The 26,676-nt window shown below is 38.6% G+C and overlaps 1 pseudogene across 1 annotated transcript; it reads right to left on the minus strand.

The window, feature by feature from the left end:
* On the minus strand, positions 1-26,676 carry LOC144658004 (uncharacterized; annotated as a pseudogene). The gene is made up of 7 exons (XR_013571635.1): positions 25,561-26,676; positions 23,849-25,137; positions 14,816-14,991; positions 11,069-12,273; positions 6,692-6,696; positions 2,466-2,527; positions 1-2,207 (listed from the first exon to the last, which is right to left on the minus strand). The product of XR_013571635.1 is annotated as an uncharacterized LOC144658004 (transcript).

A 26,676-nucleotide genomic window follows, 5' to 3' on the forward strand; every position in this document is an offset into this window, starting at 1 on the left:
TGCATAAAACGACATTTGAAGTTCAAAGATGAGACACAATTTTGTCATAATTCATCTTTTGTTGGCATATTCTTTGTAAATATGGCAGAGAATTCCAGATAGATAACATGTTTTTATTAGGTACTCTCTTGATTTAGTTTAATGTATAACTATTGCCTTAAAAATGTCATTAACCTCTGATAATTACAGTGAAAACTGTGCAAGTTCTACAAGTAACTAATCGACGTGACACTTATATTCCAGTATGTGATGAACGTAAAAGGCAACAAGACTTTGTTTTCACATCTAAATATCAAAATAAAAACCATGGATTTTGCGTATTAAGAACATCAAGAATAACCTTCTATTTACCCCCCCAAATCGAGGAGAACGCATTTCCGAGAGTCTAATATTCACAATTTTCCGAACCCCGTAGCAAGGACGCGCCAGATGCGCGTTTAAATGGACCTTCGCCCATAGGACCCGCCTATTCACTGGAGATTTCCGTCTGTGAAAAAATTTAGCTACATCCCTGGTGCAGCGTACCTTGCTATATACGCTACTGCACTCCTTTCAGAATATTTCATCCCTGAATGCACTCTTATAGATTTCAGCACTTTTCTTGTTTGATCTCTTTAAGGTTTCCTAAAAGTTCAGCGATACTGAAAGTATCATTATTCTCTTCGTTCTTACAAATCTTCTCCCTCCTGTGTAATGTTCTATGTCGCCTTAGACTAGACGACGTAGTATAACACTTGCCACACTTGTTGCACTCAAAAGGCGTCTCTCCTGTGTGTGTCCTTTTATGGATTATCAGACTCCCTGCATTATTAAAACGTTTCCGACACTTGTTGCACTCAAAAGGCTTCTCTCCTGTGTGGGTCCTTTTATGGATTTTCAGACTCCCTGCAGTATTAAAACATTTCCGACACTGGTTGCACTCAAAAGGCTTTTCTCCTGTGTGTGTTCTTTTATGGGCTCTTAGATTTGTTGCATTACTGAAACGTTTCTGACAATGGTTGCACTCAAAAGGTTTTTCTCCTGTATGTGTCCTTTTATGGATTGTCAGACTCCCTGTATTATTAAAACGTTTCTGACACTGGTTACACTCATAAGGCTTCTCTCCTGTGTGTGTCCTAATATGGACTGTTAGAATCCATGCATTAGTAAAACGTTTTTGACAGTGGTTGCACTCAAAAGGCTTTTCTCCTGTGTGTGTTCTTTTATGTTGCGTCAGGTTTTCTGCACGAGTAAAACTTTTGTCACACTGGTTGCACTCAAAAGGCTTCTCTCCTGTGTGTGTCCTTTTATGGACCGTCAGATTCCCAGCATATTTAAAACGTTTCTGACAATGGTTGCACTCAAATGGCATCTCTCCTGTGTGTGTTCTTTTATGGACTGTTAGGTTCCCTGCATTCGAAAAACATTTCTGACACTGGTTGCACTCAAAAGGCTTCTCTCCTGTGTGTGTTCTTTTATGTTCCGTTAGATGTTCTGCACGAACAAAACTTTTGTCACACTGGTTGCATTTAAAAGGCTTCTTTCCTGTGTGTGTTCTTTTATGTCGGGTTAGATCTCCTACGTAAGTAAAACGTTTGTCACACTGGTTGCATTTAAAAGGCTTCTCTCCTGTGTGTGATCTTTTATGTTGCGTTAGATGTCCTGCACGAGTAAAACTTTTGTCGCACTGGTTGCATTTGAAAGGCCTCTTTCCTGTGTGCGTTGTTATATGATCGTTAAGTTGTTGTCGCGTTCCAAAACACTTATTACACTGGTTGCACTCAAAAGGCTTCTTTCCTGTGTGCGTTGTTACATGAACCTTTAGTAGTTGTCGCGTTCTGAAACACTTACCACACTGGTTGCACTCAAAAGGTTTCTCTCCTGTGTGTATTCTTTTATGTTTGGTTAGATTGTCTGAACGAGTAAAACTTTTGCCACACTGGTTGCATTTAAAAGGCTTCTTTCCTGTGTGTGTTCTCTTATGTCGGGTTAGAACTCCTGCATGAGTGAAACCTTTGTCACACTGGTTGCATTTAAAAGGTTTCTCTCCTTTTAGTGCTTTCGTGTGTTCTTCAAGCTGTTCATTTCTGCCAAATGACTTTCTCTCAGGATCTGAACTTTTCTCTTCTGTCACACTGTCATTTTCACTGAATGAGTACGTTTGGCGGCCTTTGTGATTAACTTCCATATTGCTTTTTCGCACACAGTCAGGCGTGGTATGGCTTAACCTTTAAAAATATGAAAAAAAACCTGAGTTATGTTCTTTATGAGGCATTATTCCTAATACAGGAAAATGGTGCACTGAAAGGAAAGCTGAAAGAAAAGTAATAAGTTATCCAGGGGTGGGGGAAGGTTCTTCTACATTCATATGCTCGGATATTCTTTGAAAATTTTAATAAAACTCTTTAAGATGTCAGTCCCAGAATCCAAGCGTGACACTCATTTTCTCAGGGCCAGAAGAGAGTGTAAGCTGACAAGAAAATTACTTTTCATGAAGAGACGCGATGCGCAAGCGATTTTCTCGAGTACTAGGTGCTCGCCCTCCAATCTGGGAAAAGAGTTATAGTAAAAACCCGCATATAAGAACTTAGTGATTTAAGAACTTACAGGTTGAAATTTGGCATTTAAATACATTACAGTCAACTCTCTTTTAACCGACACCAACAAGATACCAACAAGAATCGGTGTATTTAGATAAGATAAGATAAGATAAGATAAAATTTTATTGAACACCCCTAAAAAGGTTTTTCAGTGAACAATACAATACATGAAGTTGAATAAAATGTAAAATGTAAAATATGTACACTAGTTATATCTTGTAAATAATAAAGATGGTAAATTTTAAGCTCGGTAATAAATAATGAAGATGAAGTATTCAACATGACACGAGCATGGGACAAAGAAAAATTCTGAGTCCCCGACAGGAATCGAACCCATGGCCTCCCAGATACCGGTTGGGCGCTCTAACCAACTGACCTACGAGAGACTCGTTGTGAGCTAGGCCATTTTACTAGGTTGATAAGTGAAACGCGTCCTGCATACTGCTAGGATCAGCAATGTCGAATTCATCAAGTTTGTAGTAAATAATAAAGGTGGTAAATTTTAAGCTCAGTAATAAATAATGAAGATGAAGTATTCAACATGACACGACCATGGGACAAAGAAAAATCCTGAGTCCCCGACAGGAATCGAACCCATGGCCTCCCAGATACCGGTTGGGCGCTCTAACCAACTGAGCTACGAGAGACTCGTTGTGAGCTGGGCCATTTTACTAGGTTGATAAGTGACACGCGTCCTGCATACTGCTAGGATCAGGAATGTCGAATTCATCAAGTTTGTAGTAAATAATAAAGGTGGTAAATTTTAAGCTCGGTAATAAATAATGAAGATGAAGTATTCGATGATGAATTCGACATTGCCCCGGGTCTGGCTTTCTGGTCTATTGTCTGCGAAGACGCCTGTCGCTGCTGATTTTTAACAGGTTGAAGTAATGAGGGTGTAACCTTTTATGGAAAAGCTGGAATTTCACTGGGACTAGTATACAGCTATTTAAATTCATGTTGTCTGATCAAAGCTCAAAGGCAAGACCGAAAGGTAATACAGGTAAACGAGAGCTGCTGCACATGCTGAATACTAATGATGTAATGACATGACAGATATAATTTTTTGCATGTTTTTCTTTTTTTTCATACATGTGGAAACAAGGTACTTTTAGCCACACTAAATTTTGAAAGAGTTTTTACACCAAAAAGCCATATGACAGTGAAAGAACAGTTACAGAAAAAGGCCTCCTGAGAGGAAAAACAAATTCTTCATGTGCAAAAATACAACCTTGTGCATTTCCTCTAGGCCAATGTCTTTCAGCTTTGATCTGACAGCATTAGTTGAAATAGCTGTATATATTTAACATACTTTCCAGAGGTGAATGTAAGAATTCTGATTGGTTGCGATGCTCAGTTTATGACGCAAAATTCACCTAGATCAGGATCAGTGAGCATTTAACAATTATTCTATGCGCATGCGTTTGATATGAGATGGTAGATAGCCAACGAGGCCCGGGGGGGTTAACTATTATATATAGGAAGGAAAAGACCCAAAAAAGTTTTGTACGGGAAGGCTCCGCCCGAGCTCTTACCCCTTACCCTTTTATATACCATATTGACACAGAAATTGTACCCCTTTCGTATACCTTATAAAGAAAAAAAGGTACCCCGTTCATACACCTGAAAGACATGGTATAGACTTAGAAAATGACGTTTTCTTGTCATTTTCATGTAGCGCTTAATAAATTGAAATAATACAGCCATAAATTGCATCTGTTCGAAATATTTTAATTAAAGGCCCTTTGAAAAAACCTAAATGACAAATTTCCATACCCTTTTGTATACCTAAACTTGTGAAATCCTTACCCTTTTTTATACCTGAAGCCTGAAAAAGGTACCCCTTTCTGGCGAAGCCTCCCCGTATAGGCCATTATAGGGAGTACCCCCCCCCCCCGGGAGTTGTGTAGCAAAATGTCTACTTGCAAAATGTCTGCTCATATTATATGTGAAACCATTGAATAAGGGATTTTTTAGTCCACTATTTTTTCCACTAAGTTTGGGTCCATATTCCGTAAGTTTGTTCGTCCGTATTTTTGCCATGTTCTGACATGGCATATTTTGCGCGTTCTTTTGCCCTAATATGGTAAAATGGAGGAATAGTGGAATAATAATGGTGAATATTTTCCTCGATTTTATATTGGTAAACATTCACCAATGTTCACTTCACCTCTGGCAAATAATAATTGTTAATTAACCCATTTCTGAGAAAATAATTATCTCCTGAGCACAATAGTGGAAACCTGAAAGGTCAAGATTCAATGCAGTTCAGGTCATTTCATTCAGAGACCAAATTGCACGATACAACATAAAGAAGCAGAACTGAACTTGCGGACTCTTAAAAAGGAACATTTTGCATAGCTACATTTTGCACAACAAACAAACAAACAGTATCTACAAACAAACAACCAAATATTTTGCACAACAAACAAACAGTATTTACCGATAACAAGGATTATTATTCATTCAAAATATTTCTTCCTTTCTGATTGGCTTTCAATCCCCAGCTAATTCCAACTAACCGGCTAGCACCGAACAAATTTCGAAGATGCTTATATTATTGGACGCATGACGTAATAATTATTGGACGATTGACGTCAAGCAACAATGGCTTTGTACAGAGCTCAGCCGAAGGCGAAAATGGTCACTAAATTTCAACATTGCGACGAAAAAATGGCCAAAATATTAGATGATAAAGATAGCAAAAAACATCAAAAAAGCTTCGAAGGGAAGTCACTTGATTTTTAAAGCTTATCTTCAGGAGAGAAACATCAAAAAACCAGCGACACCGGGGAAATTGGCCACTGTTAGCGAAAATTCTACAACAAAGTTAGTAGCCATTTTAATTCATTTGCTCTTAGAAATATTTTGAATGAATAATAAAACAATTATTGAATTCGGCTTTCGTATGATATGAAGAATTATGCAGAGCGAGGAGGGTGTTATCCGCCAAAGCCGAAGGCTGAGGCGGATGACACCCTCCTCGATCTGCATAATTCTTCATATCATACTTAGGCCCGGGTCGCACTTGGGACAAAATCGGGACAAGTTTATTTTGATAACCAAAAAAATTGTCAGATTCCTGTCATCAGTTGACCACGCCAAGTGCGACCTACTTGTCCCTACGCGGACAAAAACTTGTCCACGGAGACAAATCTTCAAAGAAGCCGTCGTCCTGCCTCAACGCAGGACTTTTTGCGAACAACAAACAAAAATTGTTTTTCTTGTGACAAAAGTGTCAATCAGTTCAGTGATCCTTAAAAAAATTGTTCGCTTCACATTTTACTGTCTAGTCATGAATACGAATTCAAGCGGTCTTTGACCGAATATTTCCGTTGTTTTGGTAAAGAGCCCACGTAAGATAATCAAAATGAAACGAAAGATCGGTATAGGCCAGAGCAAGTGTTCTGTTGCCGTATTCCGAATTATGATGCACAGCAATTTCCGCTTTATACGGCGGCACGCTTTCTTTTATATGAGCTTCGACATCGTTATGAACGCTCGCATTAAGAAGGTAGAAACAAAAATTTGCGTTGATTTGATTCAATGCGACCGGTTTGTCTCTCCCTTTTGAATATTATTTTTGCTGCGAAATTAACACAGTATCAAGTGACGGGTAGTTTTGTGTACGTGTGTCCAAGTGCGACCCTAAATACAACAATTCAAATTGTCTCGGACAAGTTCCGAGACAAACATTGTCCTCAACATCTTGCAACATTTCAAATGTTTGTCTCAAGTGCGACCCGGGCCTTAGCCTCATCTAATATTATTGCTTATTATATTTATATTATATTACAAAACAACTTTGGCATTTTTGGCTCCAGGAATTATATATGGAAAGGAAAACAGAAAACCTAAAACCCACTGGAATCGCTTTGAAACGCCTTCACATGGCATAGAAACACAAGTTATACGCAGAAGAGGGCAGGCAAGTCGATTTTAATAGATCTTTGACGGCTCCTTAGGAGCTTGGGCTGGTGATTGAAATGCCATCGATTAACTACACTACGTAAGCATTGCCTGTCATTGATTCATATCATTAACAGAATGTTTCATATGTTTCATAAGACCAAGCTATCGCTTAAGTTTAAACCTTGCTATGTTTTACTTACCTCAGCTGTCAATAAAACGAGCAGCAAAGACTTCAAACCTCGATCGGACAAATTCGATCGAAGCCGCCATTGAAAAACACTAGTGCCCAGTCTATTCCCCCAAGTTAATTTGAATATATTGGACTGGACATGGTCCAATGGAGCTGGTCCAATGGAACTTTGTCAACAAAAGCTTCATAAAAGAAAGTTTCTTTTTAACGAAAGTCGTATCCGAACCCAGTCGTTTCGTACCCCGGACGTTTCGTACTCAGACGTTTCGTAACCAAATTTAGACGTGCCCAGTTCGTATCCACCCTCTGGTCGATTCGTAGGTAAATTTTAGCGATTTTGGTGAGTTGGGCAAAAATCGCTCAATTTAGTGCTCGCTAAAATTTGTCTCGGTCAAATAATACTCGTTAAATTTAAGTACTCCTCCCACCCCAGAGGGAAACAAAATTAAATTAAGCATAGTCGACTTGAAAAAAATTTTTAAACATAGATGCCGGTAACTTTGTTCATTCTGGCAATGCAAATGTTCGTTCAATTTCAAGTGAGTTTGTTCTTTTACTGAACATTTATTTCCATCTTAATTAAATGTTCATTAAAAACTGTTTTACACGATATCACTAACTTTTTAATTTTTTTCGGAAGATCGCTAAATAAAATAGTCGCTTTATCTTGCTCTGAAAAAATCGCTAAAATAAGTAGCCGCTAAAAATAGTAACCTTAAGGTATAGTACAGAATGCCCAATGCAATACTGGGGAATGACCTTAAGTTCTTTTGTTCCACGCGTGGACCGAATTTACTTCATTAACTTGTACTTTGTACCTAGAAAATCACATATAAGCAAGCAATATCAGGAGATTGTAAAGTTCTTTGATTACATCGACGGTTGTGATTACAACCTTGAGGCAACAGAATACTGTTGGACGAAGAACATTTAAGTAGATTCCCGTGTACCAAGGAATCGAGACGAGTTTCCGCCCCTGCAAGCCAAGCGAATGGCATAAAGGGCTTATTTTCCCCGTAATTCAGAGTGTCCCAGAGCGTTCCCCACTACACCTCTTGAATTTTTCCACGTTTTGAAACATTAGCGGAAAAATATTCTCTCGTCGGTATGAACTACCTAGGGACTTGGTAAGAGTATTTTAGGGGTGGTTGTATGCTAATTTTTTATCTTAGTGTCTTCTCTGAAGGCGACTGAATTTTATTTTTATCTTCTTATGATTAAAATTGTTTTCTTTCCTTTTCAGATGCGATTATTTATGATATTAGGACGATTTATCTTGTTTTTTTTTTTTGGTTTTTAGGAGGTTATGATCGTCTGTGACCAATTTTTTTTTTCGGGCCTTTTTGCGCCCGAGAGGAATGGGACCATCTGTGCCCAAATATTTTAGGGGGCTTTTTTGTGCGCCCAAGGATTATGGGACCATCTGTGCCCAAATATTTTAGGAGCCTTTTTTGCGCTCGAGAAGAATGGGACCATCTGTGCCCAAAAATTTTAGGGGATTTTTGTGCGCCCGAGGATTATGGGACTATCTGTGCCCAAATGTTTCAAGAGCCTTTTTTGCGCCCGTAAAGAATGGGACGATCTGTGCCCATATATTTTAGGGGCCTTTTTTGTGCGCCCGAGGATTTTGGGACTATCTGTGTCCAAACATTTAAAGGAAAAAAAAGGGGTCTTTTTTCTGCACCGAGGAGAATGGGGCCTTCTCTGCCCGACAAGTAGGGTTTTTTTTTGCGCCTAAGAAGTACAAGACCATCTGTGCCCAAAATGTCAGAGGCTTATTTACGCTCCAGAAGAATGGGACTTCCTGTTCTCAAAAGGTAAGAGGCCTCTAGCGCCCAAGAGGAATAGGACCATCTGTGTCCGGGAAGTTAATTATATTTGCGTCCGATGAGTATTGGACCACCTGTGCCTGCTATTTTGTGGCTATTTTTTGCGCCCAGAAATTTGGGCTATTTTTCATTAAGAATAAGGGACGTTTTTTGTGCCTGTTTATGTTTTTTGTTCTTTTGTAACCTAGTTTGTTGTTATTCTGAATACTTTTTGCGCAGTGTTTGATCTTTAAATAGTTTCACTTTTTGGTTGGTTGTTAGTTCTTTTTTAATTTTAGATGTGTTCCAGTCGGAGATGTGGCGTGAATTCTTTTCCTCAATTCCTGTTTACCTGCAGCCGTTGGCTAGCCGCGTCCAGGAAACTGTGCTGGCGTCCAAAGCAGATGGTACTATCCGCAGTTACTTGGCCGGTTTCAAACGATGGAAACATTGGGCTTCGTCCAATTGTTTTATCCACATGCCGGCCAACTCTTTCCACGTTGCGGTCTACCTACAATGCCTTATCCTTGAAGCAAATTCTCCTTCGCCAGTTCTCAATAATAAATATAAAGAATAATCTATTACTTATTAGGCGCAAATTTACATCTGAATATGATAAAATATACTAAAGGAAACCTAAAACTTATGGAGAAGCCTAGATTCAGTAATGAAAGTGTCAAACCTAACTTTGAAATATTACCCACTTGTTGAAAAATTACTTACAGCCAATGTTAAGAAAAAACAACGATTAAGACCTCTCTGCAGGGTTTTAGCAAAGCACACTAGTATTAACATGTTATAATAATAATCAACCAACTTTATTTAACGAAGGTAGACACGTGGCAGTAAAAAAAAATGAAAAACCAGTGGCCCTCTAATATGTAATACAATTAAGAACTAAAAATAATGATTAAAATCCAAGAATCTAACATTACAAGAATTCGTTAAAATACGCTATAATATAAAAAAACTAAGTATAAAATACTCTACAAATAACGAAATTAATATAAACAGAATTAAACTAGAAGATAAAACGATCTAAATGTTTGTAGCTGTCCTTAAAATTATCAAAGATGGCCTTTTTAAACTTGCTAAACTTGGTTTGCTTCTAATGTTACTTGGTATCATATTCCAGAGGCGTGTAGTCGATACTGTGAAAGACCTTCCTCCTTTTGACTCCTGTTTGAATCGGGGGCAGACAAGGTTTAATAGCCCATGTCTGCTTGGTCTTTCAATGATATTAGCATTTCCTATCAGCAACTGAGACATACAAGATGGACAGTCCCCAGACAGTCGTTTGTATACCATTGCTGACCTATTTACATTTGCCTCATGATAAAATGGAACCTTCGGTAATTTCTTGATATTCTCTGTCTTTGCTATTCTTTGAACGCACGATTTTGGAGTTAAAATATTTAAAATATCTTTGTTTACTGCTATAAATTTCGCCGAAATCTCAGCCTCGTCAGGCATGTTCCGCCATCAGAATCCAAGATGGCGGAACATGCCTGACGAGGCTGAGATTTTAGCGAAATTTATAGCAGTAAACAAAGATATTTTAAATATTTTAACTCCAAAATCGTGCGTTCAAAGAATAGCAAAGACAGAGAATGTCAAGAAATTACCGAAGTTTATCTAATTCTTTTATCGCTTCGACGAAAGAACTTTCTGAAGCATAAAATGGAACCCAATCCAATTTTCTAAACAGTTGTACGCTATTCGCTTTAGTATCGGCACCAAGAATTACACGTGCTGCGCGTTTCTGAAGTTTAAAGACTTTCTGTATATTCTCAGCGAGCAAGATGTCCATACGGTTGATGCATTCAGCAATGTCTGCTTGATCACAGCATTATAATAGAGTTTCCTTTGATCAAGAGGCAGGGAACGTCTTATTTTTCGCAAAACGGTGGTTCTCTGCCGATACCTTTGTGCATAGATCTTCGACATATTGGTCAAAGGTAAGCTGGCTGTCAATCGTGACCCGTAATAGTTTATGCAAGCTCACTTGTTCAAGTTCAGTAGAATTTACGTGTAACTGCAGAGTGCGGACTGTTCCATTTTCTTGGCTAAACGTTTACCAGTAACAAGCATATATTTTGTTTTGGATTCGTTAAGTATCATTTTGTTGTCTGCTGACCAATTCATTATTTGCAACTTTTGTTGAGGATAAAGAAGACTAGGATATATTTACACCACCCCTCCCCCCTACAAGTTGTAAAAGTCGCGCTAAGTATCTTGGTAAAATAAAAAGCACGAGGTTCGTTTTGTCCGCCATATTGGACATGTAGTTTTTTTCTCAGCAGGAGCGTGCAAAATTGTGTTCTTCCTCCCTCGGCCGGCAACACTTGCAAATGTACAACTGCTAGGGTGGGGGAGAAGATAAAAAGATAAGGAGGATTGCACAATTTCCTGGTATCTTCATGGGGAGGGACGTACAAATGCTGTACTGTTTATGCAATTAAAACCTGTCCTACCCCCTCCTGGTTCTCAATGGAGGCAGCCTTTACGACCTGTCTCAAAATGCCTCTGTACTACTTTCAGGATATTTCATTGCTGAACGCACACTTACAGATATCAGCAATGTTCTTGTTTGATCTCTTTAAGGTTTCCTAAAAGTTCAGCGATACTGAAAGTATCATTATCCTCTTCGTTGTTACAAATCTTCTCCCTACTGTGTAGTGTCCTATGTCGCTTTAGACTAAGTAAGTGCCCAAAACACTTGCCACACTGGTTGCATTCATAAGGCTTTTCTCCTGTGTGTGTTCTTTTATGCTGCGTTAGTTCCCATGAACGAATAAAACGTTTGCCACACTGGTTGCATTCAAAAGGCTTTTTTCCTGTGTGTGTTCTTTTATGTTCCGTTAGATTCCCTGCCTGATAAAAACGTTTCTGACAGTGATTGCACTCAAAAGGCTTGTTTTCTGTGTGTGTTCTTTTATGCTTCGTAAGATTTCCTCCGAAGCTGAAACGTTTGCCACACTGGTTGCACTCATAAGGTTTCTCTCCCGAGTGTGTTCTTTTATGTTCCCTTAGCTTTCCTGCTTGATTAAAACGTTTCTCACACTGGTTGCATTCATAGGGCCACGTCAAGGGCTTCTCTCCTGTGTGAGTCTTTTTATGTTGCTTTAGATTTCCTGCCTGATTAAAACACTTGCCACACTGGTTGCATTCAAATGGCTTCTCCCCTGTGTGTGTTCTTATATGTTGCTTTAGATTTCCTGCCCCATTGAAACACTTGCCACACTGGCTGCACACATAAGGGTTTTCCCCTGTGTGTGTTCGTTTATGTTGCCTTAGTTCCCATGTACGCATAAAACGTTCGCCACACTCGTTGCATCCAAAAGGCTTATCTCCTGTGTGAACGTTCGTATGTTCCTTTAAAGATCGTTTACATTTAAAACGTTTCTCACAATGGCTGCACTCATAAGGCTTTTCTCCTGTGTGTGTTCTTTTATGCCGCTTTAAATCTCCTGCCTGACTAAAACACTTGCCACACTGGTTGCATTCAAAGGGCTTCTCTCCTGTGTGAGTTCGTTCATGTCGCTTTAGACATCTTGCCGCTTTGAAGCACTTACCACACTGGTTGCACTCATAACGTTTTTTTTCTGTGTGTTTTTTCGTATGGTTTTGTAGCTGTTCTATTCTGCCAAACACTTTGTAACAATGTTTGCATTTGAGAGGTTTAGCCCCTGAGATTGAAACTGCCTTATCTTCCAGACTGTCAGTTGCACTCAGTGACGTTTTCAGTGTCTTGTGATTACCATCCATATTGCTTGGCTTTAACCTTCAAAAATATAAAAAAAGGCTGTTTAAGTTCTTTATGGAACAATATTCCTAATACAGGACTGGAGAACTGTGCACTCAAGGGGCAGGGATGCTTGCAGGAGAAGTTAAATGAAATTCCTAAAGAGACCAATCTGGGCGTGGCCCACGGCTAAAATGTATCATTCTTTAATAAACGGACACAAATGAGAGCTAGCTTGCGTTGCATCCGGGTGTGTCACAAAATCCTCTTATTGTTTCAAAATGCTACGTTTGTAATTTAATTCTAATTTCTTTTTGGCAATAAAGAATGTGTTGTTGTTGTTGGCAGTTAGTGGTGGCAATGAAAAGTCAAAACTGCGAGAAAAAAATATTGGCGAAGAAAAGTTGCAGCCAAAGCGAGGAGCCCATGGGAAAAGAGTCTTGCCACGCCAGTTCTGATTGCTGCCTCCTGATTGGGTAGAAAAAGTCCTTTGTATTACCATTGCAATTTTCTGCCCAGTCAGGGAACAGTAGTGTTAGAGTCATTGTCGTGTGTTCTAACACAGCGGTTATTGTATTCGCTATACTCTCCTTTTAATTTACATCAGAGAGCCGAAAAAGCCGGAAAATCATTTCAGATGTCTGAAAGAAAGAAATGTTAAGAACCACTGGAAAATTTTCGTTTAGACCGATCAGAGGATTTGTAAATAGTGGTTGTTTACTTGTGCGTTGCATTTGGGCGGCCGTTCGGCATACTTGTCCCTCATGTGCATCAATGACAAATGAATGCTATTTTTGGAGATGTTGGGAGAAGATAGTTTTTTCGCAAAGAATTAGTAAAATTTAGAGAAATAAGAAATATTGGAAATTTATTGTTTTAAAAATTAGAATTTTTTAGTTAAAAATTGGCAGACGGAGACCAGACAGTCCCCCTGAAAATTTCTCTTTAACCCTCCTTAAATTTCATTCAAATTCAGGTATAATGCCCCCTTAATGGTGGATCCTGAAATTTTATTTTTTTCTGTCATCCGAAATGATTTTTCTGACTTTTTTCTTTTGGCTCTCTGATGTAAGTTAAAATGAAAGTATAGCCGATACAACAACCGCTGTGTAAGAACACACAGAAGTTACTCTTAAGTAATGTTTGCCAATTGGGCAGAATAATACAATGGTACTACGAAACGACTTTTTCTGCCTAATCAGAAGGCAGCATTCAGAGAGTTGTTTGGAACTGGCGTGGTAAGATTCTTTCCAAATGGGCTTCTCGCTTTTGCTCCAACTTCTCTTTGCCAATTTTTTCCCCGCACTTTTGCCTTTTCCTCACCCCCACTAAATGCCCCTGGCTCCCTGAGGATGCAATGACCCTGGCAAGGGCTTGAACCTGGACCGCTCGATCGAAAGTCTATGTGGGCACCAGGCCTCTCCATAAATCATGGGGGGGGGGGGGAGAACAAAAAATTCGCTTTTTAAAGTATTAGTTTGGAGGAGTTGTCAAAGTTTTGAATCATAAAGTGATATAGCCATCTGCATGTTTTTTGATGGTTGCACTGTATTTATTTCATCATAAAAACTATCTACTCTAGTGCTGTTACCATTATGTTATGTAAAGAGAAACTGTTTCCTTGTGACAGCATGTAATACATCAATAAAATTTTGATCATGTATAAAAAGGTGCATCTCGATAAATGTGTTCAAATTGTACTTAAAAAGAGGGGGACATGGGGGGACCCTGAACACCGCAACACCACAAAAAATACACAAACACCCCATTACCGCAAGAAAATTTGACGAAACACCATCACCGCAATATAGTCAAGTTACTTATCAATGAAAACAGCTTGGGATTAGCAGCTAAAGCGTGTTAATGTTTAACTAGACAATATTTACTATATTTTGTTATACATTAAACACATGGTACATGCTTTTGACAAATAATGATGCATTAACGAAGATATTAGAGCTAAATTTAGTTCCGTTACACCACGTACCGCTAATTATTTTTTTTTCACCGAACACCGTAGGTTTTAAAAACACAAACATCGCACACCGTAGGGTTGAGATAACTGCAACACCGCAAGATGGGATTTTATTCACCCCCTCACACTGCATAAAAAAATGAGTAACACCGAACACTGCAAACCCATATCTGCCTCTATAAAGCAAAAACGTCTCAAGGGGAAGTGGTGCTGATGAAGCACAATCCTGGACACGAGTTCTTAAAATGATCAGTGAGGTCCACTATAAGGAGTGCCCCATTTCCCCCTCCCCCGATCAGAGACCCAAAGTGGCACAAATGGTTGGGCTATTTGACATGAGTTTGATCCTTTTCCTTTTGCCTAAGATTATTAATAGTGTAGTGCACTTTATTTTATCGAATATTTCAGCTCGTTCAATCTAGCGAGAGAACCTGTGTAGCAAACAGTCACTCTGCAGTATTTATATTCTATTTTTAAAGCCGTTCAAAATAGAGTCTGTTTTGTTTTTCTACTCCTTATTTCAGCATGATACAAAGAGGACTCATAGCAGACTAAGTAATTGTTACTCTACTGTCCCTTAAACACGATATTTCCACTTTTTCTTACCTCCACTGAAGCAAAACAGTCTGTAATAATAAGTAAACTGCGAAAGCCTTCGATGCGATCCGTATAGAAGCGGCCATTGAAGTACTAGAGCCCAGTCTACTCACCACAACTTTAAACGGAATCAACACCAAACCGAGGACTGGACTAATGAAACATCGGAATGAATCGATCGAAAGCTGAACAATTCAGAAACCACGAGAAACAAACACAGGAAAATAAACAAATAAATAGATAAATAAATAAGCTCAAATATAGCAAAATACCCAGTAACAGACAAAGAACCATTTCCATATCAAAAACAACAACAACAATTTATTGCGGCATTTCCATAAGAATACATGGCATTACCTATTTAAACAAACAACAAACAAACAAACAAAATGTATAAAACAGAATCAAATATATTATTTAAAAACTTAAAAATGACTATGAAATGCACTCTGGTTGGTTAAATTTAGTTGTTTAACACAAGGGTATAGTAAACACAATGTAGCAGCACACGCAATTTATCACTGTATTGAAAAAGCCTTTGACACACTCGAATGGTCTTTCGTTAAAAAAACATTGCAACACTATGGCTTTGGCCCTTCCATTCAAAAATGGATACAAACTCTTTACTGCGATATCGAAAGTTGCATAATGAACAACGGATGGATGAGTGAATGTTTTAAAATTGAGAGAGGCGTGCGGCAAGGCTGCCCTCTTTCTCCATATTTGTTTGTCCTTTCCGTCGAAGTTTTAGCTAGCGCAATCCGAAGTGACCAACATATTGTAGGAATTACAGTTAACCAAAAATAAATCAAATAAGGTCAATATGCTGACAACACGACATTTATTCTTGACGGCTCAAAATACGCGCTTGAAACCTCGGTCGACGTTATCGAAAAATTCAGCAGGATATCTGGTCTCAGACTCAATAATAAAAAACCGAAGCCCTGTGGATAGGTTCAAAAGCGAGAAGCCAAGACGTTATGTTTTCAGAGAAAGGTTTCAGGTGGCAGCAGTTAAAAATAAAGACATTAGGCGTGTGGCTCTCAATAGAACCCGAATTTATGGTAAAGCTGAATTTTAACGAAAAAAAAAAGAGAAAGTTCGAAATTTACTTAGAAACTGGCAGTATCGAAGGCTAAGCCTACTTGGAAAAATCGCTATATTAAAGAGCCTTATTGCTTCACGTAAGGAGAAGGGAGCCCGAGGAGAGGAAAACGACGGAGCGAAGAGGAGAGGTGGGACCGGGAAACCCGAAACAAAACAGGAGAGGAGATCGAACAGCAAGATCGGGTCCAAACCACCGTCACGTGATGTGAAGAGATATTAATGAGTTTGGAAAGCTTGTTCATGTTTTTTTCCCTCCCCCAACAAACCACCAGGCTATCAAAGAACTGAATGGAGCTTTCTATCATTTCCTCTGGGACGGGAAACCCAATAAAATTAAAAGAAACATATGATTAATGATTACAGTAATGGTGGGCTTAAAATGATTGACCTTTTCTCATTTAATAAATCTTTGAAAACTATTTGGATTAAAAAATTTTTTAAAAAAAAAAATTTAGAAAAATGGAAACCTTTTTTTAAAAGAAAACTTAAAAAATATGGTGGAAAAAAAATTAAAAAAATTAAAAAAATTTAAAAAAAAAAAATATAAAAAATCTTTTCTTTCTACCTATATTTTCTTAAATAAATCCCATGACCGGGGCAGGTAAGTTACACTGACAATATCTCCTCCTTACAACATTACAAATCACAGCCTCTCTGGAATAATTCTCTGATCAGAATAGATCGCAAACCCATCTATTTTCTAGAATGGCTTGCAAATGGAATATCGACCATTGGGTCTCTCATGAAAGACCCAAACATGTTCCTCCCCTATGAAGAATTTCAGAATAAATACAGACTCAAAGCCTGCCCTCTAGCATTCGGGGGGATTAATGCCACGCTGAAGAATTTAAGAAAACGTTTCAAGGAAAACATAGATAGCCCCGAAAAAGAAGAGATCGAACCATTCATTAAAGCTTTTCTAAAGGCAAAAAAAACCAGCAACTTAACGTACAAAATTCTAGTTGCAACTAAAAGCCAAACACCGGAAACTTCTCAGGCGAAATGGCACGAAGATTGCGGCTTGGAAAAATGGGAAATTGACTGGAAAAGTGCTTTTCAATCTACAAAAAGTGCACAAAAAGTACCAAACTTATAATATTCCAATTTAAATTTCTTCAGCGACGTGCTACCTACAAATTCCTTTTTATTTAAAATGACAGTCAAAGACAGTGACCGCTGTTCCTTTTGCGGAAAAGAAACAGCAACTTTGCTCCACCTCGTTTGGAACTGCAATCTGACCACTCTTTTTTGGGAAAGCGTTTTTAAATGGCTTCAGACATCCCTATTAAGGAAGGGAACAAATTGGATATGACTATTGCTCTCGGCCTAAAGCCAGACACCTCAAATGCAAAGTTGCAAATTAATTTCTCTTGTCTGATGAGCAGATATTGTATCTGGGTCTGTAAATTAAAAAACGAAATTCCCAATCTTTCGCACTTCTTGCATCTCATGAACAAAAGTTATGAAATTGAAAAAATGATCTTTATTCTTCATCGGAGAAATAGAAACCTCTCCTCGGCCAACTTTTAAATTAAAAATTTACATAAAAAACTGAACCAAATTTAACTTCTCAGTCCTGTTTTGACCCTGTCAGTAGTTAATTAACATATAATACTCGCAGATATTTTGCGAGTTGTGAGCAGCAGCAGCAGCAGCAGCAGCAGAAATGAATGCATTAGCGTAGCATTTTAAGATAAAATTTTACCAGTATTTTGTGCAGCGAATTGCATGGTCAGGATAGTCATGTAACTTCCTGATACAAAACTTGAGAGCTCTGAGGCTTATTTGCTAAAGTTTAGAAGAAATCTGTCGTCGGGTTTTAAATTTATGGACATTTTTGGTAAAAACTAGAGTTTGAAAATATGTTGAAATCTCAAATGTTTTTATTCCGACTGAAAATCGAATGCCATTTTCCGTAAATTCAACCATTTCTCATTCGGGACACAAAAATCCGAAGAAATCGGTGAAATCTTTCCTGATAAAAAGCGTGATTCAAAAATGCAACTATCACGTAAATAAATAGGTTCGGGCCACCTTAACGAAGGAACACTTTACAGGCGTAGACTGGTGACCCTGTGGCCCTCACGTGGATAAGCACCTGACTTATGGTCCACGTTTGAATGAAGACTTGACTTCACTTCCTCGTGCAGGTTCTCTACTGTAATTATTCCATGTTGTGAGAGAGGTTTCAGTTTTTTTATTTTTTTACAAGAACCTAGACATGTACTATGAAGTTAGTTGTTAATGTGGCCTTTCAATCAAATGATAACCTCTTGTTCTGTCCCTGACGTTAGGATACCCGTTTGCTCTAACATCCTCCATGTTTTGATCTTGTTCACCGCTTTCGAGTCATGGAGGATCTTAGAGCAAACGGGTATCATGACGTCCTGTTTAAGAAATGCGTCAGGGGCAGAACCAGAGAAAGGCGCAAGCAAGAAAGACCATTGGGGCTCGCAGTCATTCCGTACGTAAGAGGCGCATTGGATCGAGTGGGTCGTTTCCTCCAGAAATTCCACACTCGGACGGCATTCAAGCCTGTTAGAACACTGGGCCATGTGTTCAGAAGGCCTAAGGATCGACCAGCGGCTAACCGAATAGCTGGAATTGTAACGGTAGGTTTTTCTGAGCGACGGGAAAACGGGCGACCTTTGAACATGAGATAACGAGACGACTGTGACGACACTTGCGGGGTAAATTAGACTCAAATGGGGCACTCGCTTGCAAGAAAGAGCCGTTACACTCTTGGGTACCGGGATCTAACCACGAACTGGACGGACACCAACAGCAACAACTCAGCTTGGGTCCAACAGCTGTTTAATTATTCTTACTAACTTCGTAATCGAAAAGCATCACAAGTGCGGTAGTTTATATACGATTTGTACATGCGTCCATTGTTAAACAACAACAACAATCTTTATTTCGTGTCCAGAAAAAATTTACAATAAAGATAAATACAAGCAATGTGAAAAAACAAAACAATGTAAAACAGAGCACAGTCACTCAGAAATAGTTTAGGCTAATCGAGCTAAGTGGCTGGGCCAAGCGGAAAAAATGTTGCAATAAAAAACGGGACACGGAGTTAACCATAGTTTATGAGTTAACGGAGTATAATAAGTGCGCTAACACTAGGATGTGATAAGTAATTACAAGAGAATATAAAGTCCTTTGAGGATAGCGCAACCTAATAAAAATTCAACTTAACTTTCCGAGTTTATTGTTAAAAGTGTTCGTTGCTTGGCGGAGAAAGTAGCAACTAAAATAACACTAAATTAAAGCTACCGAACGAGATTAGAACTAGTGAATAGAAAAAAAAATATTGAAGTGTTAACGAGCGGATTCTTGCCGACCGATCACACCTCTAATAAATTAAGTAACCAAACCTTAATTAAAGGAACTGGATGTGTCAGTAAATGTATTCACAGTTAAAACACGATGAGTCAGCAACCAACAGGTTATTAATTAATGCTATTCAAGTGAACAGCAAAGGCGAGATCGGCACGAGATTTATTAAGCAAAGTAATCCAAAAACTAAATTAAATACTGAAAAAATGTAACACTTTTTTAGAAATGCGACAAGCGCGGAACTCTTAAGTAATTAAGCTACGGTAATTAACCAAAACAACTATTATTACTAAAACTTTTTAACACAACTGAAAACGCCGGAGGTTAAAAGGAACAATCTATTATTTTAACTTACGCCTTTTTGTAATTTCGAATATGCCATGAACAATACAAGAGCCGTTTTTTAAATGATTAACGTGCTAACGAACTTTTGCTGAACTCTAATGAAGGTGAACAGTAAAGTCACCTAAACTTTAGGTTGTAGAAAACAGATCGGTTTAAAAAACCGTTTCATTTCATAAATATTTCCATCACTGTCTGGAAGTACGGTGTACTGCGCTGTTTCAGTGATCGCTTGCTTCTCCTAGCATTCCTATTTAGTAATCGGCATATTAATCTCAAGAATGAAGATAACAGAATTATATTATAACAGAAAGAAACACTATTGTTGTCACTTTTTAGAGGGTGTAAATGGGGGTACCTCGATAACACTAAACACTTATTTTTTTGGCTCTGTAACACGAAACAATAAAATTTTTGGCATTTTAACACTAACGGTAAAAAATTCACTGTAGAAGTAAATTTTATCCAGAAAGAAACAAAAACGGCTCCAAAAGGGCCAATAGTATTTTGTTTAGTATATGAAGAAGTTTTCCTTCATTTTCCGACAATTCCCGATCATTTCGGAAGATTTCTGAAGACTACCGAAGATTCCCGAAGACAACCGAAGATTGTACTCCTGTACTCCTGCTAATACAACAAAAATCATTTAACTATATGAATATATTACCCCTTTCAATACACTAGTAAAGATGTAATCTTTACTAAAAAACAACAACAACAATTAAAAGAACATAACTCGGCGAAAGCGCTTGCGTCAACGAAAAAAAAACACTGTTATGGTCCATTCAAGAACATTGTTAACGATAAATTGGCGAAGAAGAAGCACCAAGAATTGCTCCGAGGTAAAATACAAACATCTATGGCTTCACCGTTTTATCTCGAAATGAGAGAATTATCGAGGCTAAAAAAACGCGAGTGTCCATTTTTAACCAATATTTGGGTTTCACAAAATATTACAGAACTATTACTCCGACACTTTTAAAGTGGTACTATGATCAAAATTTTACCTTCCCTTTTCTCTTCGGTTTTTCAAAGTACTTACATTAAATAGTAACCTTGCCAAATTTTAATTCAAATTCGAATTGGAAGACCACTTATTTCACGCGTAAACTTCGGCTTTGGCTTGCCGCCATTACTAGTAAAATGTCGAGGACCAATAGAGATGTAGTTGGGGCGAGAGCAGCTACCAAGCGCATCAACAATGGCTCTTGAGGTGAGTGACGAAAAATTTTTTCTTTTTATTTAGTATTAGAAAATCTCCGCAAATTTTTTAACATACTTCAGGCACTACAGGTCACTGCACGCAAGGAAGCCCGCCGAACGGAAGACATTGAGGATACGATGTTTATAGATATCTCCTCAACAGTGATTACTTCCGGGGTAGTACGCGACAGGAGTTACTGTTCCCGAGAATTGAGGCTTTCCTTTGCTCGCCCTAGTATCTTTTAATTTTTTATCATTTGCCGCTTTTTCCTTTAATAGAAAAGAACAATGATTCATGTATCTTTTCACTTATAACTCACCAGCAAACTAACCAGATATCATCAGGAGAAAGCCAGGACCACAGCATCGACTCAGTTTCTTATCGGGGATCCAGCTTGATGCAAAAGAACAGCTAATTGCATATAAAAATTAAGAGGGAGGTGTGGACTTGGGACCAGGTGCCCCAAGAGAAGAAGAGAGAGAGTAGCCCCGAGAGGGCGAGAAGTCCCGCCTTCGCGTCGCCGGAAAGTCAGTGCGCGCCGATAACGGGGCGCTGAAAGTAACTAGAGCAAACATGGCGGAACAGTAGTTTAGCCCTCTTACATAAAAACAGGGAAGAGAGGGAATAAGAACTACTCCTACCCATTCTCTATGAGTTAATAATAGTAAAAAGACTCAGCATTTGAAAAGGAATTTCCATTATTAAAGTTTTAGTAGAATGCCCTATCAAGTTTGCCCCAGGGGGGGGGGCAGGGAGAATCCAGATGAATTCCCCACCCCTGGGCACCTAGCAAATTCACCATATTTCCTCTTAAATTTCTAACCCAGCAGACCATTTTCATGCCATCCCTTCCCTGGGAGAGCTTCTCGATGTCAAATTCCCGTGGTTCCCGCCCCCCCATCCTGGGGCAAACATGATAGTCTCATGATCCCGCACCTATTTTTTTTATAAATTTACATTATTTCATTTATAAAGCTTTTTCGGAATAAACAGCTGAGATAGATTTTAGCCCATGGCGTGTATGATAGATTACAAGAATGAAAACAACAGTAAAGATCATTTCAATCCTTCGCAAACGGCAATGGCAACCTACATGTATATATATGCAGAACTCTCTATTAATTCAAACATTGCAGACATTTTATCCTAACTATTCAATGTCGTTCTCATCATACCATGTATTCAAACGACGTAGTCCATGAATCGCCGTTCCTCTTCGTTCTTCGAGGCTTCTTCGATTGGACAAGAAGACGGCAGCTTCGTTGTAGGCTACAGCGCCAAAACCCACGATCGAATGAAGTATTTGCATACAAACATTGCCCTTTAGACCGACGTCAAACGGCTTTAAATTCTCATTATAAGAAACGATACCGCTAAATTGCAATGTCTCTTCGTTGCGGCTCTCTTGGGTTTCGCCACCGGGCAAACTAGAGAAAATTTGTCGAAGAAATATCTTTTATAACCCTGTTAATTCTCAGTATATTCTCTCTTGGAACACCGAAGCTCGAAGCGACGATGCGCATATGACGTCACGGACCAACTCATGCGTAAATCCGCTTTTCAGTACAGTCGCTGGCTCACTTTAGACGTCCGAGTAATGGCGGACGGGTTTTCCACGATTTTCGGCAAGCTATTTCAAGGCTTATATTGCTCGCAACGTTCTAAATTTTAGCGCGCTAGTTAAATATAGACTTATTGAACAAATTGACTTTAGAAAAAGACGAAAAGAAAAACAAAAATTTTGGTCATAGTAGCACTTTAACAATTCCCAAAATTAAGGTTTCAATACACTTGTAAAGATCTGATCTTTACAACAAAACACTTATACCAGCAAAATTCTACACACCCCCGACTTATGCTGTTTGGAAATTTCTCGTGTACCGTATTTATTCGATTAAACGCCGCGGCTTTCATTAAATGTTTCGTGATTCGAGTACAGCGTTTATTCGAGGACGGTGTGAATACGAGGGCGGCGTATATTTAAAATTCAATGTGTTTCTTGCTAACAATAGTGTGGTGTCTAAACATTTGAATTTTAAAAAGAGAAAAATGTTTTAATGCTTGTCCGAAAAGTCATTTTTAATATCTAAAAACATTGTTATAATAAAGGAAAATATGTATTTTGAGGCTTGCCCAAACTTGATTATTACTGCATTTGCTTTTTGACTCTATTGCTGGAATAAACACCGCATCATGATGTGGTGTTTATTCGAGGGCGGCCTTTATTATTATTTCTGCTCTAATGTGCGGCGTTATTTCAAGGGAGGCCTTTTTTTCGAATAAATACGGTATGTGTTGTTGAGTGGATTGTCACAAAGTACTAGGCAGCGAGGTGTGTGTTCCATTTCGGTTAGCCTAAATAGCACTTCTGTTAGCCTAAATGGCACTCCGGTTAGATTAAATAGCACTTCTGTTAGCCTAAATAGCACTCCGGCTAGCCTTCAGGTAGCCTTTGTATTTGGAGTAGGGATTTCTGCCTCGCATGCCTCACTGCCTTACCTCGCACAATTGTAAGAAAAAACGAAAATGTCCTGCGCAGCGTTAATTTAAATGACCACATTGAATTATGTAACGTTTAACGCTGGAAAGTTCATTGTAAAAAACTAAACGTTTCGGCAGTGCTGCCTTCATCAGTAGTAGCAGAGAGAAAAACATTTTTTTACTACTACTACTACTGAAAAATTATTTTTAACAGAATAATAACAGTGGTCACTTTGTGAAAATACTGGTCAGATGACACACAGTAATATTATGGTTTTTCCTGTTTGATTTCTTTCAGGCCACTTAAAAGTTCAGCGATGCTGAAAACATTGCCATGCTGCTCAATCCTACAAGTTGCTCCTGTGCTGCATGTTGCTTTATTTTGCTTAAGAACCTCTTTTCCATTGTGAAACTGGCCATGCTGATTAACTTCAAAAGGTTTGTCACCTTTCTGTATTCGTTTACGCTTCATTTTGTTTTCTGCTAAAGTAAAAGGCTTTACTCTTGTATGAGTTCTTTCTTGATTAAATTTCCTGTTATTACCTTCTTTTTTTTTATGCTGCTTTAAATGTCCTGCCTGATATAAAACACTTGTCACACTGGTTACATTGGAAAGGCTTTTCTCCTGTGTGTATTCGTTTATGCTTCTTTAAGGTTTCTGCCTGATTAAAACATTTGCCACACTGGTTACATTCAAAAGGCTTCTCTCCTGTGTGAGTTCTTTTATGTTGCTTAAAGTTTCCTGGCTGACTAAAACACTTACCACACTGGTTACATTCAAAAGGCTTCTCTCCTGTGTGTGTTCTATTATGTAGCTTTAAATGTCCTGCACGGTTAAAACACTTGCCACACTGCTTGCATTCAAAAGGCTTCTCTCCTGAGTGTGTCCTTTTATGTTGCTTTAAATCTCCTGCACGATTGAAACACCTGTCACACTGATTACATTTAAAAGGCTTCTCTCCTGAGTGTGTCCTTTTATGTTGCTTTAAATCTCCTGCACGATTGAAACACTTGTCACACTGATTACATTAAAAAGGCTTCTCTCCTGTGTGAGTTATTTTATGTCTTGTTAAATCTCCTGCCTGATTAAAACACTTGCCACACTGGTTACATTCAAAAGGCCTCTCTCCTGTGTGAATTCTTTTATGTTGATTTAAATGTCCTGCCTGATTAAAACATTTGCCACACTGGTTACATTCAAAAGGCTTCTCTCCTGTGTGAGTTCTTTTATGTTGCTTAAAGTTTCCTGGCTGACTAAAACACTTACCACACTGGTTACATTCAAAAGGCTTCTCTCCTGTGTGTGTTCTATTATGTAGCTTTAAATGTCCTGCACGGTTAAAACACTTGCCACACTGCTTGCATTCAAAAGGCTTCTCTCCTGAGTGTGTCCTTTTATGTTGCTTTAAATCTTCTGCACGATTGAAACACCTGTCACACTGATTACATTTAAAAGGCTTCTCTCCTGAGTGTGCCCTTTTATGTTGCTTTAAATCTCCTGCACGATTGAAACACTTGTCACACTGATTACATTTAAAAGGCTTCTCTCCTGTGTGAGTTATTTTATGTCTTGTTAAATCTCCTGCCTGATTAAAACACTTGCCACACTGGTTACATTCAAAAGGCCTCTCTCCTGTGTGAATTCTTTTATGTTGATTTAAATGTCCTGTATGTTTAAAACACTTGCCACACTGGTTACATTCAAAAGGCTTCTCTCCTCTGTGGGGTCGTTTGTTTGATGCATGTTCTTCCTGATTGCCAGTTTGAGTGAAACTATTGCTGCACTTTATGAAATCTTTAGCCATCAAGGTATATGTACTTTAACCCTGGTAATGTGTCATATGTCAGATCAGACCTTAAAACGCATAAAAAAGTAACATCAGTGTGTTGTTCCTGAAAATATCCATGCTTCTCCCTCCCCACAGGAGTTTTGATTTGAACTCCCTACCCCCTGTAAATTCCAATTGAGCCTCAAACTCTTGTGTAAACATTTTCAATGGCTATTGAGATCCCCTTCCACCCCTCAAAATTCTCAGCTACCCACTGTGGGGTGGGTGTGGATTTTGTCTGGAGCCACATATTCTACTGTCATAATTATCTGCAAGAACATGTGTGAAGCACAAGGCAAGATGAAAATTATCGCCCATCCTCCAAACACACACCGGGGCTTTGAGGTTTTTATGAGGAGGCGTTGTATTACATAAGCCAGGGGAAGCTACTCCCATATACGGGTTATACAGGTACAACACTTTATCAACTGTTATTTTTATATTTTTACCTTTTTAACTTCATTTTTAACCTCGTAACCACTCCATGTGACAAGAGCTTCCTCTTTAAAAATTATTTATTAAAATTTGTTATAAGAAATGGTATGAAAAAATGTCCTATCATTAGTTGACACGTGATTATTTTCTTGTCATAAAAGCAGTGTTCTCCCTAGTTTTCAGCACAGCAGGTAAGAAAACGTTTTAAACCGGTAAAGAAATTCCGGTAAATCCCAGCCGAGGGGTATATTTACTGTTTACTGGTTTTCTACTGCTAGCAGCCGCTGTAAACAAGTTGGCTTTTCTGTCACGGCAACGAATATCCACAAGTAGAGTACCTGAATCATTCTTAGCGACATTCTTAGCCTTATTTATATTGCCGTCTGAGAAAATAAGCAGTTATAATTTTCCTTTTGTTTGTTTGTTTTTGTTGCTGTTGTTGCTTCTTTTTTTAATGTTTCACAGTTCCGCGTTTTAGGATATTCCGTCATTCCGCGTTTTAGGATATTCCGCCATTCCGCCGTGCCGTTCCGTCATTCCACCATTCCTCCGAATAGGGTCACCCTTTCATTTCTTGTATGGGAACCCTGTGGATAAAACAAGATGGCGCTCGAGTCAAGAAGGGCTAATATTTTTAAACTTCACGTCAATTTTCACGCTTTCTTGTTGAAATGGAACCTCCGCCTCAGCTGTGTGTAATTAATACAGGTAGGAATCTGTGAGGAAAATCTATTATGAATGCCGAGGAACGTTTGAAAAGCAGTTGCAACAAATGCAGGACTAAACTGTCGCAATCGACAGTGAAACTGAAAGAAGAGGTCAAATGATTCAAATCTTGCTGTTCTTATACCTCCGGTACGTATATAATTTTCACACAGCAATTAAAAATAAAACTGCAAAAAACAAAAAGAAATTTAACTTGACTCGAAGTTGACTCGTGACTCGAAGTTGACTCGGGCTCGAACTTGACTCGTGCTACGATCAAACTCGCAACGGCAGATGTGCACTTGCCGCGAAGTGAGAAACACCTGCAAAGCTTGCTCTTTCCTCGATACCAGCCCTCAGAGATTCGGAAAGCGAAGGGAAATAAAGAATATTGAATACTAGCACAAATTCGTAAATAAGTATTG

The sequence above is a fragment of the Oculina patagonica genome, chromosome 6, assembly GCF_052425735.1.
Source record: "Oculina patagonica isolate OP01 chromosome 6, crgOcupat, whole genome shotgun sequence".
NCBI lineage: Eukaryota > Metazoa > Cnidaria > Anthozoa > Scleractinia > Oculinidae > Oculina > Oculina patagonica.